At 36.0% G+C, this 14,429-nt stretch overlaps 1 protein-coding gene across 1 annotated transcript in view; it reads left to right on the top strand.

Moving 5' to 3' along the window:
• Window positions 1–808: 808 nt before the first annotated feature.
• LOC136042857 (uncharacterized) overlaps window positions 809–14,429 on the top strand; it is a 138,198-nt gene continuing 124,577 nt past the window's right edge. The window contains exon 1 of the mRNA XM_065727792.1: window positions 809–894. The gene's annotated coding sequence lies outside the window, so the exon portion shown is untranslated. The remainder of the gene's footprint in view (window positions 895–14,429) is intronic.

Here is a 14,429-nt window from a genome sequence, read left to right as displayed (position 1 = left end):
AAATGAAAAATAAGCTAGTATTTCATATATACAAAATTCATTAAGCTTAAATTAATTTTCAAAAGGTAAGGGACCGAAAAAACTTATATAATCCTTGAAATGGGAAGGGGGAAGACCCTCAAGAAGGGAAATGATTTTAATGAATTACAGGGAAGCATATCTGCTGTAAAGTAGATATCTGCTCAAAAATCCACGTGTAATTGAAGGTCTAAATAGGATTATCTTTGCGTTATTTTCAGCATCCTTTTACTGTTATAGTGTGACAGTTTTCATGTTCATTTGAGAATTGATTGTTCACAGCTTTTAATGTTGTTTTTACATATGTTCTTCAAGGCTGTTTTCGCAAAAAGACAACAGAGTGGAGGTCACAATTGCAACAAAGGTTTCTTCTCTTCAAGTTTTTACGAGCAGAAAGTATTTCCTCAGTTTTGTGTCATCCTTATTTTTCGTTAAACATTTCTCCAAAGATCAACATGATTAGTTAAAATTGCAAACTTTATGCAAAGTTCATAATACCATGCTGTATAGCAAGGCTAAATTACACTGTATTTTCTCTCAGTTGCAGATGATAAACTAAAGTATCTTACTGTTCGGCCTGTTCAGGGTCGGGATTCAAGGCTATTAGTTTTACTTATAAATAAAACACTGTTTTTTTATAAATACATTTAGGTCAAAAATGAAGAAATCCCAGCAATATTATCAGAAATTTAGGAGTTTATACGAAAGCATTTTTCTTATCTTCTTAGAAAACGATTTGAGAGCGTGAGAAGTATACCATCTATTGCGCCATCTGTGTTTGAGGAGATGAAGTATTAAAAGCAATCAACCCGGGATAATACTAGAAATTAATTGATTTCGTAATAATCCACGCTTTGCAACACATAATGGTTTGAGGTATTAAGGCCTTTGTTTCATTTCTTTTTTCGATGTTTCATTTTGCTTTGCATATTAGATTAAAGGAATCCCTGCATGGAGATAGAGGACGTGTGAGAAATACAAACCAAAAAGGCCCAATAGCACTTCAAATACTAAAAAGTAGAGAAAAATTTAGAATATTCTTCTTTCTTATTTGGTGTGTAATTTTTAGAAGGTCTTGAATAGACTGCAAAACTAGTTAGAAAAGGTTAGTCTAAAAATCTAAAAAAGTTTCCTTCATGTACAGATGCATTAGAGCTTACACTGTCCCAGGTTACAAACAGCTGCGTTGTTCTTGAAAAAAGAGTCAAACTGAACAATGCGAAAATCCAAAACTGGTATATCGAACCGGTTGATTTGACTTAAATGCTAAAGAAGTAACAGCTTTTCATTTACTCTACAAGGGAAGTCAGAAACAACTTTTGGAATTAGACAACAGCATAGACTATTACTAATTAGACTAACTTCCTGTTTTCTGATCAACCTCTGGTTTCATTGGCCTGATCAAAACATTTGAAATCAGCATGTGAAGGACCACAACACATAAAGCTTACCACAAAAAGCTGATAAATTCTGATCCAGAATGCAAACCTTCTTTTATAGCTTCATTTTTTGTCCTTTCTGATTTGTACTTTCACAGAATTCTTATGTCCCTATACATACACAGCCAAAAGTACTCTGAGAAGTTTAATTTTTCTCCTCATTCCAGAGGCTAGGGCCCGAGATTGCTAGGAAACGTTTTGTGGATGAAGGATGACAGCTCGACAAAGCTTGTACTTTTCGGCCAACTGTCTAGGGCTAAACCGAAAACAAGTCGTCCTCGGTTTAGATAATAGGATACCCTATGGAAATATTCTAGGGAAGCGGGAAATTCCTGGGAGGGTGTAAAGAGGGAGTTTTGAATTGATTGGGATGAAGGACTTAGCTGTGTTGGCCTCAGGTGACATGGTGCTGTTGTGAGTTGTTAGTAGTGGTAGCAGTAGTAGCTCATTCCAGAATTCCAAGTCCAGAACTTATATTCCACTAAACGGGTACAAGTCAACATAGATTTACTTTCATATAGAGAAATAAAGCATCATTGTTAATATAATGCATCCATCAGCGTTTCATGAGAAATAAAAACGATAGAACCTACTGCTTAAGCTCGGGTAGCTGATTTTCTTAAACATGTTCAAAGCCACAGAGAGAAACAAAAGTGTAAATTTTACATCAGAGTTCTCTGCAGTAGAAGACAGGACTTATATGGTCTATTTCTTCATTTAATTTGCTTCAGCAAGAAATCTTCTGTAATCATTAATCTTCCAAACTAGTATACCTAAAAAAACCTGCTACTAATAGCTATTTGTTACCAGGACTACCAATAAAGGGCGTACATGCAAAGAAAAATGAAATGTTAGAAATTTGTACCTGTGGAGGTCACTTGAAAGTCTCATTTGTAGTTTACAAGAAAATCTCAGCCAATTTGAATCTGGGCCCATTTTGGGCTAAAAATACGTATATTTTGGCTGTATCCAGGCATGTAATATTTTTTGCTTTTAGAAATTTTTAGAAATGCCATGTCAGCATATTTCAATCTATATATAAAAAAAAATTGAGGTAAGGCTGCTTATGGTGATTAGAAAGAGGTTAGGGTAAAATGTTATACCCAATAGCACTCCTTGTGGCACCAAGTGACCACCCAATTGAATAGTAACAAGAATGTTATTCCCAAAACCACACTTTTTATTTATTAGATATACACCCCCTTTTGTAAAATATGAAAAAATACATGCAAAAGTAGCAATTTGAAGAAAAGAATACAACAAAAAAAGCGTAAGTATCTTACACTCTTTCACATAGAAGGATAGAGAGGAGATATGACGCTCTAGATTGTACTAAATAACACTGGCTTAAAGATGCCCTTTTTTAAGTATTATAATCCTCTTGGAAAATTTTGTCTTGATCAGAAATTTATGTTAATTGTACATTCACAGTTGATCCAATTCTTCACTAAAATCCAGATTATGTCAAGTATATTTTGGTTTTCATAGGAATAATGCAAATAATTGTTGTCGTTTTTAGGTTGGCGTTTGAGCTGATATACGTGCAATCCTCTAACATTACTTGGGTTTTGAATTAAGCCACATCGATTCCAAATCACACAAATAAGAGTTGGCATTTCAATTACTTATATTGCTCAAATCATTGGCCTAAATTATTTGTGTTCGTCTGTATATCGAAATACTACCCAGCTGTGGACACAAAACATAAATAAAAACATAGTATACAATACAGATAAAATAAATACAATAAAACAAGTCAGATAACTCATATAAAATAGCAAAAAATTCGTACAATATTATGCATGCTCACTCAAAAGACTCTGCTTGCCCTAGAATTGCTCTCATTGTAGAAGCATCGAAGTAATAAATAATTGATTTTCTAAACACATTACCTCGTTTGTTGTACTTCCTGTATCTCATGAGAATATATATAACTTTATCGTAATCATTACAAGTATTATATTATGGGGATTTAGCTCTCCCCAGCTTATTTAATGCTGACCAGGTTTTTGCATGACTTTTCCTAAATCTGAAAATAGTTGCAGCAATAGTTCTTTTATCATTTACCAGTTCATTGGGTGGTGCCTAAAAATTTGAAAGCTCCGAAATTGTGCTAATCCAATAAACATTTTTTCCTGCTATATTCTTTCTCTATTTTGTCCCTGCATTGAAAGATTCCTATTATGCGCCATCTACATTTTGTAAACATAGGCTGCAAAACATGTGATTTTTTACTTTTCTTAGTAAAATATTGACCACATCCACGGATCCACACAGAGTTCATGGGGAGGGAGATGTTCCTTGTTAAAAAATTATTTGCTGTATCCAGGTATTAGAGGAGAATTATTCTTTTTTGAGGAAAAATAATTGGCACATCTGGGTAAAGAGGAAGTTGTTTTTGCCTAGAGTTAGGACCCCCCCCCAAGCCTAAATAAAGAAACTGTTAAAATTTTAAGCTTTTGAAAAGGCTGCTTTTTATATGAGTTTAATTTGGCTGTATCCAGGTATTTAGGGGTTGTTGCTTTTTTTATTTCATATTATTGAGAAATATAAAAACTACCTTAATTTCATCCTTGACTGGCGTCAGGTACATTACCGCTTTGCTAGTTTGTAACAGGGGGACATAATTGCACTTTATCAAATAAAGAGAATGTGCTTGTTTGGAAACAATAGAATGCCGCCTTTTCAATAAAAACTCAGCTGAATATCCTGACGTATGGTCAGAGCCATTTCTAGGGTAGGTGGTTACTGGGGAGCAAATAATTTCAGGAACCCCCTTACTGACTCAAATATAAGCAGAAAGAGACGAACCAAAATAAAAAATTTGATCAAAGTGGGCAACCCTCCAGCCACAGCACCCCGGCAGCCACGGCACCCCCGCAGCCACGGCACCCAGTGCTGCTTGTCCCCCCTTTGAACAGCTCTTGGTAAGGGTATTGGTTTTACCATATAAAGCCATGTCTGAATGCATGTCATATAACGATTTCTCAGTATTCTGAATATGACCTTTGACCTTTACCATTGACCTTTATCATATTTTCCCTTTATGATTTTGGCTTTTATTTTCTGCTACTTCCCCCTCCTCCTCAGACCATACCCTCCTGTTTCAGCATAACACACAAAAATAGAATTATCTTAATGCACAAGATTAGGAAGTGGGGTAATGGTATATTATAAGATGGAAGTCAGAACAGGAATTTTACTATTAGACTCTCCATAAAAATAAAATGCTCTTTCCAAACGTTATGATTGGTAATCTTGCCTCCCAGCCCCCTTCCTTTTGGCCCTGAAGGTCTTAGTAATAATAAGCATTATTCTAAGAGTCAGTGTAGAGAAAAGCTTTGATAATTGTCTCTTTGTTTGGCCTTTTAATGCTTCATTTATTTTGGTGCCGCTTAAAAGGAAAGGGCAGCCTGAGATTACTACAGAATTTAAAAGAGAAAATGCAATGAAAAAATACTTTGGAAGAAATAAATATGAAAAGAAAATCTGAGACCGATCCTACTGCGAATGTGTACCAATTTTAAGAATCGAATTGCGAGAAAATAATCCGCAGTATCAGCAGAGCCTATAATAACAGTAACATTAACAAACACAAAGTAACAATAAAAGCCATTCATTATTTTAAGATGAGATGATTCCCAATTGTTGGCGAGGTGTGTGCCAGTTAATGTCTTCTATTATTAGTCTCAAATACTAAACTAGAACAAAACATCTAATTTCCAACATTCTTAGGTAAACAATACGCATCCTCCGTCTCTGACCCTCTTAAGTAAACAGTACATACGCTCCCTATTGTACCTCCTATTGAATAAATACTCCCTATTGTACAGTTGTCCTATTGTACAGTAAATACTCCAAACTGAAGGAAGTATTTTTTTTGTCCACACGAAAAAACTAGTAGAAAAAAGTGTAAAAGTAGGTAAAACTTTCTGCAAAAGAAGCAACAAAAAAATACAAATTTAGCCAAAATGTTTGGTTTCAGATAAGGAAATCTCTTTCACAATGAGCTGATAAACAGTATATTGACTGAAAGAGCTTGATATTGGCGAAACGCAATACCAATTTTGAAAAAAAAGAATTTTTACATTTACCACCAACTGTAAAAAGCTTTTAGCTTCACCCCTGACAATATACTTAGTAGCTTATATTTTCCTCTTGAAAGAAACTCAATAATTGGACAAAACTTGTCCACAATATTTCTTCATTTTTATTCCTACGCTGTTTCTAACTGACGTCAACAGTTATTGCTCAAGGTTTTAGCTAATAATATGCTTTATTCTAAAAGTCAGTGTAGAGAAAGGTTTTGGTGATTGTCTCTTTGTTTAGGCTTTTACTGTTTCATTTATTTTGGTGCCGCTTAAATGAGTATATTGAAAGGGCAGCATGATATTACTACAAAATTTAAAAGAAAAAATGGGATGTAAAAACACTTTGGAAGAAATAAATATAAAAAGAAAATCTGAGACTGGTCTTACTGCAAAGATGCACCAATTTTAAGAATCGAATGGCGACAAAAGAATCCGCAGCATCACCAGAGCCTATAGTAACAGTAACAATAACAAAACACAAAGTGACAATAAAAGTCATTCATCTTTTTAACATGAGATGATTCTCAATTATTGGCGAGGTATGTATCAGTTAATGTCCTCTCTTAATAGCCTCAAATGCTAAACCCAAACATAACTCCAACCTCCTTTGTACAAAACACATTATTCCAAACTTTCTTAGGTAAACAATGCACATCCTCCGTCTCTGACCCCCTTGAGTAAACAGTACATACGCTCCCTATTGTATCCCTTTTAGTTGCCAGTGGAAAAATTCTGTTTCCTACCCCTTTTTGACCGAGAGAGAGAAAGAAAGATAGCGAAATAATTTATTAACAAAAATAATGTTACATAATCTTTCAACAATCATCGGGGAAACCCAATGGATTGTATATGATTGTTGTTTCCATCCTTATAATCTTCTAATATATATTCACATTTCATCTGTAAATCAATAATCATAACAAACTTAAATCATTATCAACTTCCCAGAAGGTAACGTTTCAGCCCACTCTTGAACTGGCTAACATTATCTGCCATTTTTATACCTACCGGGAGAGAATTCCATAGCTGTGGTTGTGCAAAACGTGGAAATTTAGATTCTCCTTGAGAACTCCGATCCTCAGACACTATCTCTGAAGAATGCCTAGTTTCATAACAATGATAAAACGAGTTAGACTTAAACGTTTCCTAAAAATACTTCGGTGAATAACGATTCAAAAATTACCAAACAAAACTAGCTAGTTGATAATCTCTTTGCCTATAAAAATTTAGAATTTTCATTTTAGCGAAGCAACTCAAAGTACTATTTTTAAACATCACATAATCTCCTAAGACACGAACAACTTTATTTTGTAAAATTTGAACTTGTTTAAAACTTGACACAAAAGAACTACTCCACAGCAAACAACCATAAGACAGACACGGATTGATAAGAGAATGATAGAGGATCATTAGAATTCTTGATGCGAGCTCATTCCTTATCCTTCTTATAAGACCCAATCCTCTTGCCACTTTTGCTGCTACTGCATCACAGTGTAGTTTCCAACTCAAATTGCAATCAAGATAAAAACCTAAATATTTAAGCTTGATTTAAGAATACACCATTCAGACAAATTTAATCTTTTGAAATAATGGGAGTACCAATTCTACAAAAAGTCATGAAACTCGTCTTAAAAACATTAACAGATAGACAGCTAAATACCATAAAACTTGCGAGACTAACACACCATTATAAAAGTTCAAAATTGCAGCATTTTGTCAGTTATGTTAATTAATCCAAATGAGGAGTGGGGAAAGTATCTTCCGAAATCTAGAGGGGGTGAGTATGGAGACCCCCCCCCCAAATACAGACCTCTATATTTTGTACATCATTCATAATCAAAGTGATAGTCACTTTGGGTCAGAAAATTCCCTCAAAAGCCTTGATATACATCATTTAGTTGATAATATAATTAAGAGGACATACCCCTCCTCTCAATGGACACGAAAGACAGAGAGAGATTTTCAATCATAAATAGAACGATACCTTTGAGGGTGGGAAAACTGTCTTCTTACACATGGGTACACAGCAATTATAAATAATAATACAACGCAATGACGAAGTTTTGCAAAAACTAGTGACGTGCTTATATGGCGAATTTATAATTTTAATTTCTGTTCGTCTTAAGTTTGAATTATTATGTGACTGTTTCTGCTTGTTTTGTCTTTATTACTGCTCCTTACTTTCGTTTCGAAGAGTTTGAACAACTTTTTCTACATTTAGTTTATTCGTTTTTCAATTCTTATGCTTTCATTCTGTCATAACAATATGAATGTTAAATATTGCAGGATTTAGAACAAAATTTTTTTTAACACCTCGACACACAGAAATATGGTTATTAACAGTACTTTACAAACGTATCCGGATTAACACCTTCAGATACCACTTCTATAGGCAGGTAAACACAAATGGATTAACTCTGCTTCAACAGAGAAATATAATTTCTTTGGAGCGAAAAACGCAGTCAAAAGCCTTTGAAATGCTAACGGCAAAAACGTAAATATTATCTTTTGACTTTTTATGCCTTTCAAAAAACGATGAAATAGTTACGTGGGCGTTTTGCACACGAAATCCTTCATGAAAACCTAATTGGTTATAGCCTAGATCGCATTTCGTGCAAGTTCGCTGTAGACGAGCATCTCAAGAAGCTTTCCAATCGTGTCTATATTTCGGGTCTTTATTTTTCTTAGGAATGCACGTTACCTATTTAAGATACATTCTCATAGCGCATCAGGTAAATACTGCTGGGTGATGCAGGCATAAAATACGATAGTAAGATGTCCGATCAATTTTGATATCTCGTAGAACAAGTATTCGGGCTCCAGGCCATATAAACCTGATACTTTGCCAAGTTTTAGACGGCAAATATGTGGCGGAATAGATCCCGGCGTGATGATGAAATTTCTAATATGGCTTAACTTTTCAAAGCGACCCGAAAGTATATATCGAAATATTGTCTCAAGAAGAAGTGGATCATCAGAAAATAAGTTGCTGAAGATCTGGAAGATACTACCAAATGGCTTAATAGTAAGATATTCTGTTGGCATGTTCAAAATTTAAAGGGAATAGCAATCTAGGCTTGTCTCAGTTAAAGAGAGGAATAGGGCCTCAAGTAGTAATAGAGAAAAAGTTGAAGAAAAATAGGCAGAACATCTTGAGAATGTGCTAAACGAATATAAATCTATAGAAAATTATAGAATTAAATAAAAAAGTTTGTAACAGTTCAGAAGTTAAGGAAGATTTATTTTGCGAGGAAGAACTAGAGACTTTACTTAAAGGATTAAAAAAAAATAATAAGGCCCCGTGTCCTATTTGGGTGGTAAATGACTTTTTAAATATGATGGTTATGACCTTACCGTAGACATTAGATCCTTCTGTGCCACAAGATGCACACAGGGCATTCACGAAGAGCCTCCAGTCCTCCCGCATGTGCGCCGCCACCCAAAAGTCTTCCTATTAGAGTTATATTGTCGTGTAAATGTTTTACAAGTCTCGTTTCTACGTGGGGCACAAGGTTTTCTTTGCTCAAACTCTCCTGCGGGTTCCCTGACGTTCCGATTCCAAGATCTGTCTTGGGATCCTATAATCCTTCAAACGGATCACGTGCGCAAGGTATTACCGATTTTGTTGCCGAATGATGTCTGTAGCTATGGACTGGCCTAAAATAGAGCTGACTATCTGGTTAGTGAGATGATTTCTCCAGTCGATATTCAGAACCATCGAAAAGTAGTTGTTTTCAAAGGCAAGAATCCATCTTTCTTGTTGCTGAATTAAATTCCAGCACTTGCTGCTGTAGATAAGTGCAGAGAGGACAATTTTATTAAATGGCCTAATTTTTAATTTTGCTGAATACTCTTTCGATCACCATATTGGTTTTAGTCGGTTAAAAGCTCCACTGGCTTGCCCTATCCTCAGCTGCACTTCCCGCTCGCTTGACCCTGAACTTTCTACTGTGCTAAAAAAGGCACCTGAGCTTTAAGACTGACTAATAGTTGAATTTCTACACTTTATGTCCAGCGGGGAATTAGTTATTACCATACTCTTTGTCTTCTTTATGTTAATCAAACAGTTCGTGGTAACGAACTGTAGTAAGGAGCGACCCGGCTCAATAGTAACCAAAACTCTAAAAAATGGAATTTTGATACCAATAGCTATATCAAAAGAATCGCATTTTTATGCTGGTTTTAAATATATAAGTTTCATCAAGTTTAGTCTTACCCATCAAAATTTACGAGCCTGAGAAAATTTGTGTTATTTTAGAAAATAGGGGGAAACACCTCCTAAAAGTCATAGAATCTTAACGAAAATCACACCATCAGATTCAGCGTATCAGAGAACCCTGTTGAAGAAGTTTCGAGCTCCTATCTACAAAAATGTGGAATTTTGCATTTTTTGCCAGAAGGCAGATCACGGATGCGTGTTTATTTGTTTTTTTGTTTTTTGTTTTTTTTTTCCCCAGGGGTGATCGTATCGACCCAGTTGTCCTAGAATGTTGCAAGAGGGCTCATTGTAACGGAAATGAAAAGTTATAGTGCCCTTTTTAAGTGACCAAAAAAATTGGAGGGCACCTTGGCCCCCTCCCACGCTAATTATTTTCCCAAAGTCAACGGATCAAAATTCTGAGATAGCCATTTTATTCAGCGTAGTCGAAAAACCTTATAACTATGTCTTTGGGGACGACTTACTCCCCCACAGTCCCCGTGCGAGGGGCAACAAGTTACAAACTTTGACCTGTGCTTACATATAGTAATGGTTATTGGGAAGTATACAGGCGTTTTCAGGAGGATTTTTTTGGTTGGGGGAGGGGTTGAGAAGAGGGGGATATGCTGGGGGAACTTTCCATCGAGAATTTGTCATGGGAGAAGAAAACTTCCATGAAGGGAGAGCAGGATTTACTAGCATTATTTAAAAAAAAAATTAAAAGATAAATGTGAAAAAGCTTTTTCAGCTGGAAGTAAGGAACAGCAATAAAACTTAAAACAAACAGAAATTATTACCCATATAAGGGGCTCACTTCCTTATGATACCTAGCTCTTTACGCTAAAGTATTTTTAGTAATTTCAACTATTTATTCTACGGCTTTTGTGATTCAGGGGTCATTCTTAATGAATTGGGATAAAATTTAAGCTTTAGTGTAAAGAGCGAGGTACTGACGATGGGGCGAATCCCCTCATATATGTAATAAAAACATGAGAATACAAAAGTTCTTTACGTAAGCTAATTTATAAGTTACGTAAATCTTTTACCAATAAAAAGATTCGTAAAAAATTAAAAGTTCTAGTTGCCTTTTTAATTAACCAAAAAATCAGAGGGCAACTAGGCTTCGCCCCCGCTCTTTTTTTTTCAAAATTATTCGATCAAAATTATGAGAAAGCCATTTAGCCCCCCCCAAAAAAATATGCAAAATTTCGTTTTGATTATTCCTCTGCGGAGAGCCAAAATCAAAACATGCATTGATTCAAAAACGTTCAGAAATTAAATAAAAAAAACGAGTTTTTTTTAACTGAAAGTAAGGAGCGACATTAAAACTTAAAACGCACAGAAATTACTTCGTATATGAAAGAGGCCGCTTCCTCATCAACGCCCCGCTCTTTACGCTAAAGTTTTTTACTGTTTTAAAAAGAAGAATTGAGAGAAAGAGTCAAACTTTAGCGTAAAGAGCGGGGCGTTGATGAGGAAGCAGCCTCTTTCATATACGAAGTAATTTCTGTGCGTTTTAAGTTTTAATGTCGCTCCATACTTTCAGTTAAAAAACTCGTTTTTTTTATTTAATCTTGAGGACAAGTCGGCCAGCATTTTCACGGATAGTACAGAGAAAGATCCAGGAGTTTGGTCTTGTTCCTCTCCAACAATGCAATATCGTCAGCAAAATCAAAATTGGCTAGCTGCTTGGCTTCTCCAATTTGGATGCCAAATGCTGTATAATCAAGGAGTATGTAGTCGACGGCGAGGACGAAGTGGAACGGAGAAAGAACACAGTCCCGTTTTACGCCAGACAAGATACAAAAATATCCAGTATTCCTTCTTGGGTCCGAACACAGTATTCCGTGTTTTCACATAATGCAACAATTAAGGCTACTATTTTTTCAGGGACTCCTTAGTATCTCAGGAACATTCATAGCGAATATCGGTTGATAGAGTCGAGGGCTTTCTCGAAATCTGCAAAATCAGGCACACTTTTTCTTACCATTCATTGCACTTCCCAATCACCATCCGTGGTGGTGGTAGCTTAAAAAGAGAAAGTACCTGGTGATTTTACGGAAACTTTAATAAAAACCGTTTATAAGCAACCCCTCTATAAAACCCCTCAGTGCTGTGTTCGACTCAGTGAACCAAGAAGCTCTTTGGCAGATTCTAGAATTAACTGGCCTCCCAGAGAAATACTGCAGCTCTTCAAAGCTCTACACTATGGTACAGAGATCTGTGTTCTAGTCATTGGCCAGCAGAGCTTGTTCTTCCAAATCACAATAGGAATACATCAAGGAGCTGCAGTGGCCCCAGGGATCTTCAATGCCATCATAGACCACATTATGACAAAGGGAACTTCATGTCTCAGTTTTGGTCTCCAGTTTTGAGATGGCGTCATCTTAGATGCTGATTTGGCTGATGACCTTGCCATCTAGTGGACTCCATAGATCAGTTGCTGGGAGCGCTTCGGATCTTACGAGAAGAGGCCGCAAGCGTGGCACTGCAGGTAAAATGGGATAAAAAGAAAATTACGGCTATAGACCCGCCTTCTTCTGCTGTTTTTCTCCAGTTAGCCTAGACAGAACAACTAACATTGAAGTTGTCCAAAGTTTCACCTACCTGGGCTGTACAATTTCCTCAAATAGATTGCTTCTCCCTGAGATGCAAACAAGGACATCCAAAGCGTCTTCTGCCATGGTCAGGCTGAACCGTCATCTTTGACGAAAACCGAACATCAGTCGTTCAACTAAACTGCAGATTTTCAACATCCTCGTCGGTTCTGTAATGCTTTACGGAGCGGAAACATGATAGTCTCCTGTCGAGTGCTGCTCAGTGTAGAGAATGACGTCTGCCTCCTCCATCCACTTAGGTCCAGTGCGAGCGTTTGTACTTCACTCGGTCTGATGTTTACCATCGCCAGAAACTTGGACAGGCTGTCGGACCATTGGTTCTTTGGTCGGCCACGGGGTCGCTTCCAACCGGCTTCCGTAGGGTCAATGTCAAAGATCATCTTTGCGGGCAATTGCAGGGGTATTCAAAGTAGGTATTTGAACCATCATAAGGTTTGCTCAGCTGCTTGGATAGAAAACTGAGACTGCTTGGTGAGCTGCAGCAGCTTCTCATTACTCATGAAATCAAACCACCTTTGATCTCAGGCTCTTCGTCTGGAATACATCGATGGCCTTTAGTGTTGCGGTTGAAAAATCACAGCAAATAATTTTGCTAACACCAAGAAAACTGAGAATTGTAAGCTTATTCAAATTCAGCACAGTATTATTTGCTTTATCAGGCACATTAAATCTGACAGTATCAACATACACAAGAAACAATAGTGGTTGCAAATACAATTTTTGTGAGGCTCCATGATTTTCTTGATTGGCAGCACTATTAGAATAATCTACCATTGCAACCATTGACCTCCCTTGTAATCAACCTTCCCCGCATTGACCCTTCTACCTTGTAAGACATTAATAATCCTGTCAACTAAATAATGAATAGCATGACTTACCTCGATATTGGCCGAAAGTGATAGGAGACAAAGTGCGAGCTTTAAACTCGGCCCGACCGAATAGGAGATGGAATGTTCACACTGATGACTAAAGGGGGTGGAATACGAGGCATGTGCAATGTTGACCCTAGGATGTCGGAGATATAGCAAGCGCATTGTTTACCTAAGGAGTACAGCCTTTGTGCAATAAGGTTTTTTGTACAAAGTATATTGGAGTTATCTTCTGTGATAGTCTATGTGAGATTTAGTCACTAACTGTCAGTTATTTCGTAATGTTTTTATAGCTTTCTAATACTTTTATTATTGCTGTTTTGTTATAGGCGCTTTTGATACTGTAGATACCCTTTTAGCCATTTTTCATTGAGTCTGAACGCTTTATTCTAGCAGGATCGGTCTTGCAATTTTTTTTATTAGTAGGATATTCGCTTCTTTTGAAGTATTTTTAAGTCGTATTTTTCCTTTTACATTCGCTAGCAGTCACAATTTGCTAATATGCACTTTAAGCTAAGAAAAAACAAAACAATACAAGACAAAAAAAGAGTTAATTGTCAAGGATTTTCTCTACTCTGACTTTTTAAAATGAAGCCAATTATTACTCCGACATAGACCCTTCTTTCGGAAGCAACTGTTGACGTCAGTAAGAAAGAGTCTAGGAATAAAAAATAACAAAAATTGCAATTTATTTCCACCAATTGTTCACTTTCTTTTAAGAATAATTTTTTACCATCTAATTATATTTTCAGGAGTGGAGTTAAAATTTTTCCACAGTAGGTAGTAAATGAGAAAATCCTTTTTTTTTTAAATTAACTTTATTTAGAGTTTGTTGTATTCTTGCGTATTTTCTTTAATATTTTTTTTCGGTTCTGTATATTTTTCTTTCTCATTTAAAGACATCTCCTTATGCAACACTGAAGTGCTTGGACTAAGTTTCTCTTTCTTTCTCTTTTTTACTATTCTCACATAAAGTTGTTCCTACTTATATTTCTATTATCTTTTTTTGACTTTTCTTAAATGGGGAGAAATTTAAACGATTAATAACTTTACTTTTGTATGAAAAAACATATCGAGATAAAGGAAGAGGGACTTACCTCATTTGAAATAAATCATTGAAAAAAATCCTTTTTCCTACTCTCCCTCCACCCACCAAGTGTAAAATAATATAAAGAGCCGAGACTATTAGAGGAAAT

The sequence above is a fragment of the Artemia franciscana genome, chromosome 2 (genome assembly GCF_032884065.1).
Source record: "Artemia franciscana chromosome 2, ASM3288406v1, whole genome shotgun sequence".
Taxonomy (NCBI): Eukaryota; Metazoa; Arthropoda; class Branchiopoda; order Anostraca; family Artemiidae; genus Artemia; species Artemia franciscana.
The sequence above is the reverse complement of the archived record's forward strand: the minus strand, read 5'-3'. Positions and strand labels throughout refer to the sequence as shown.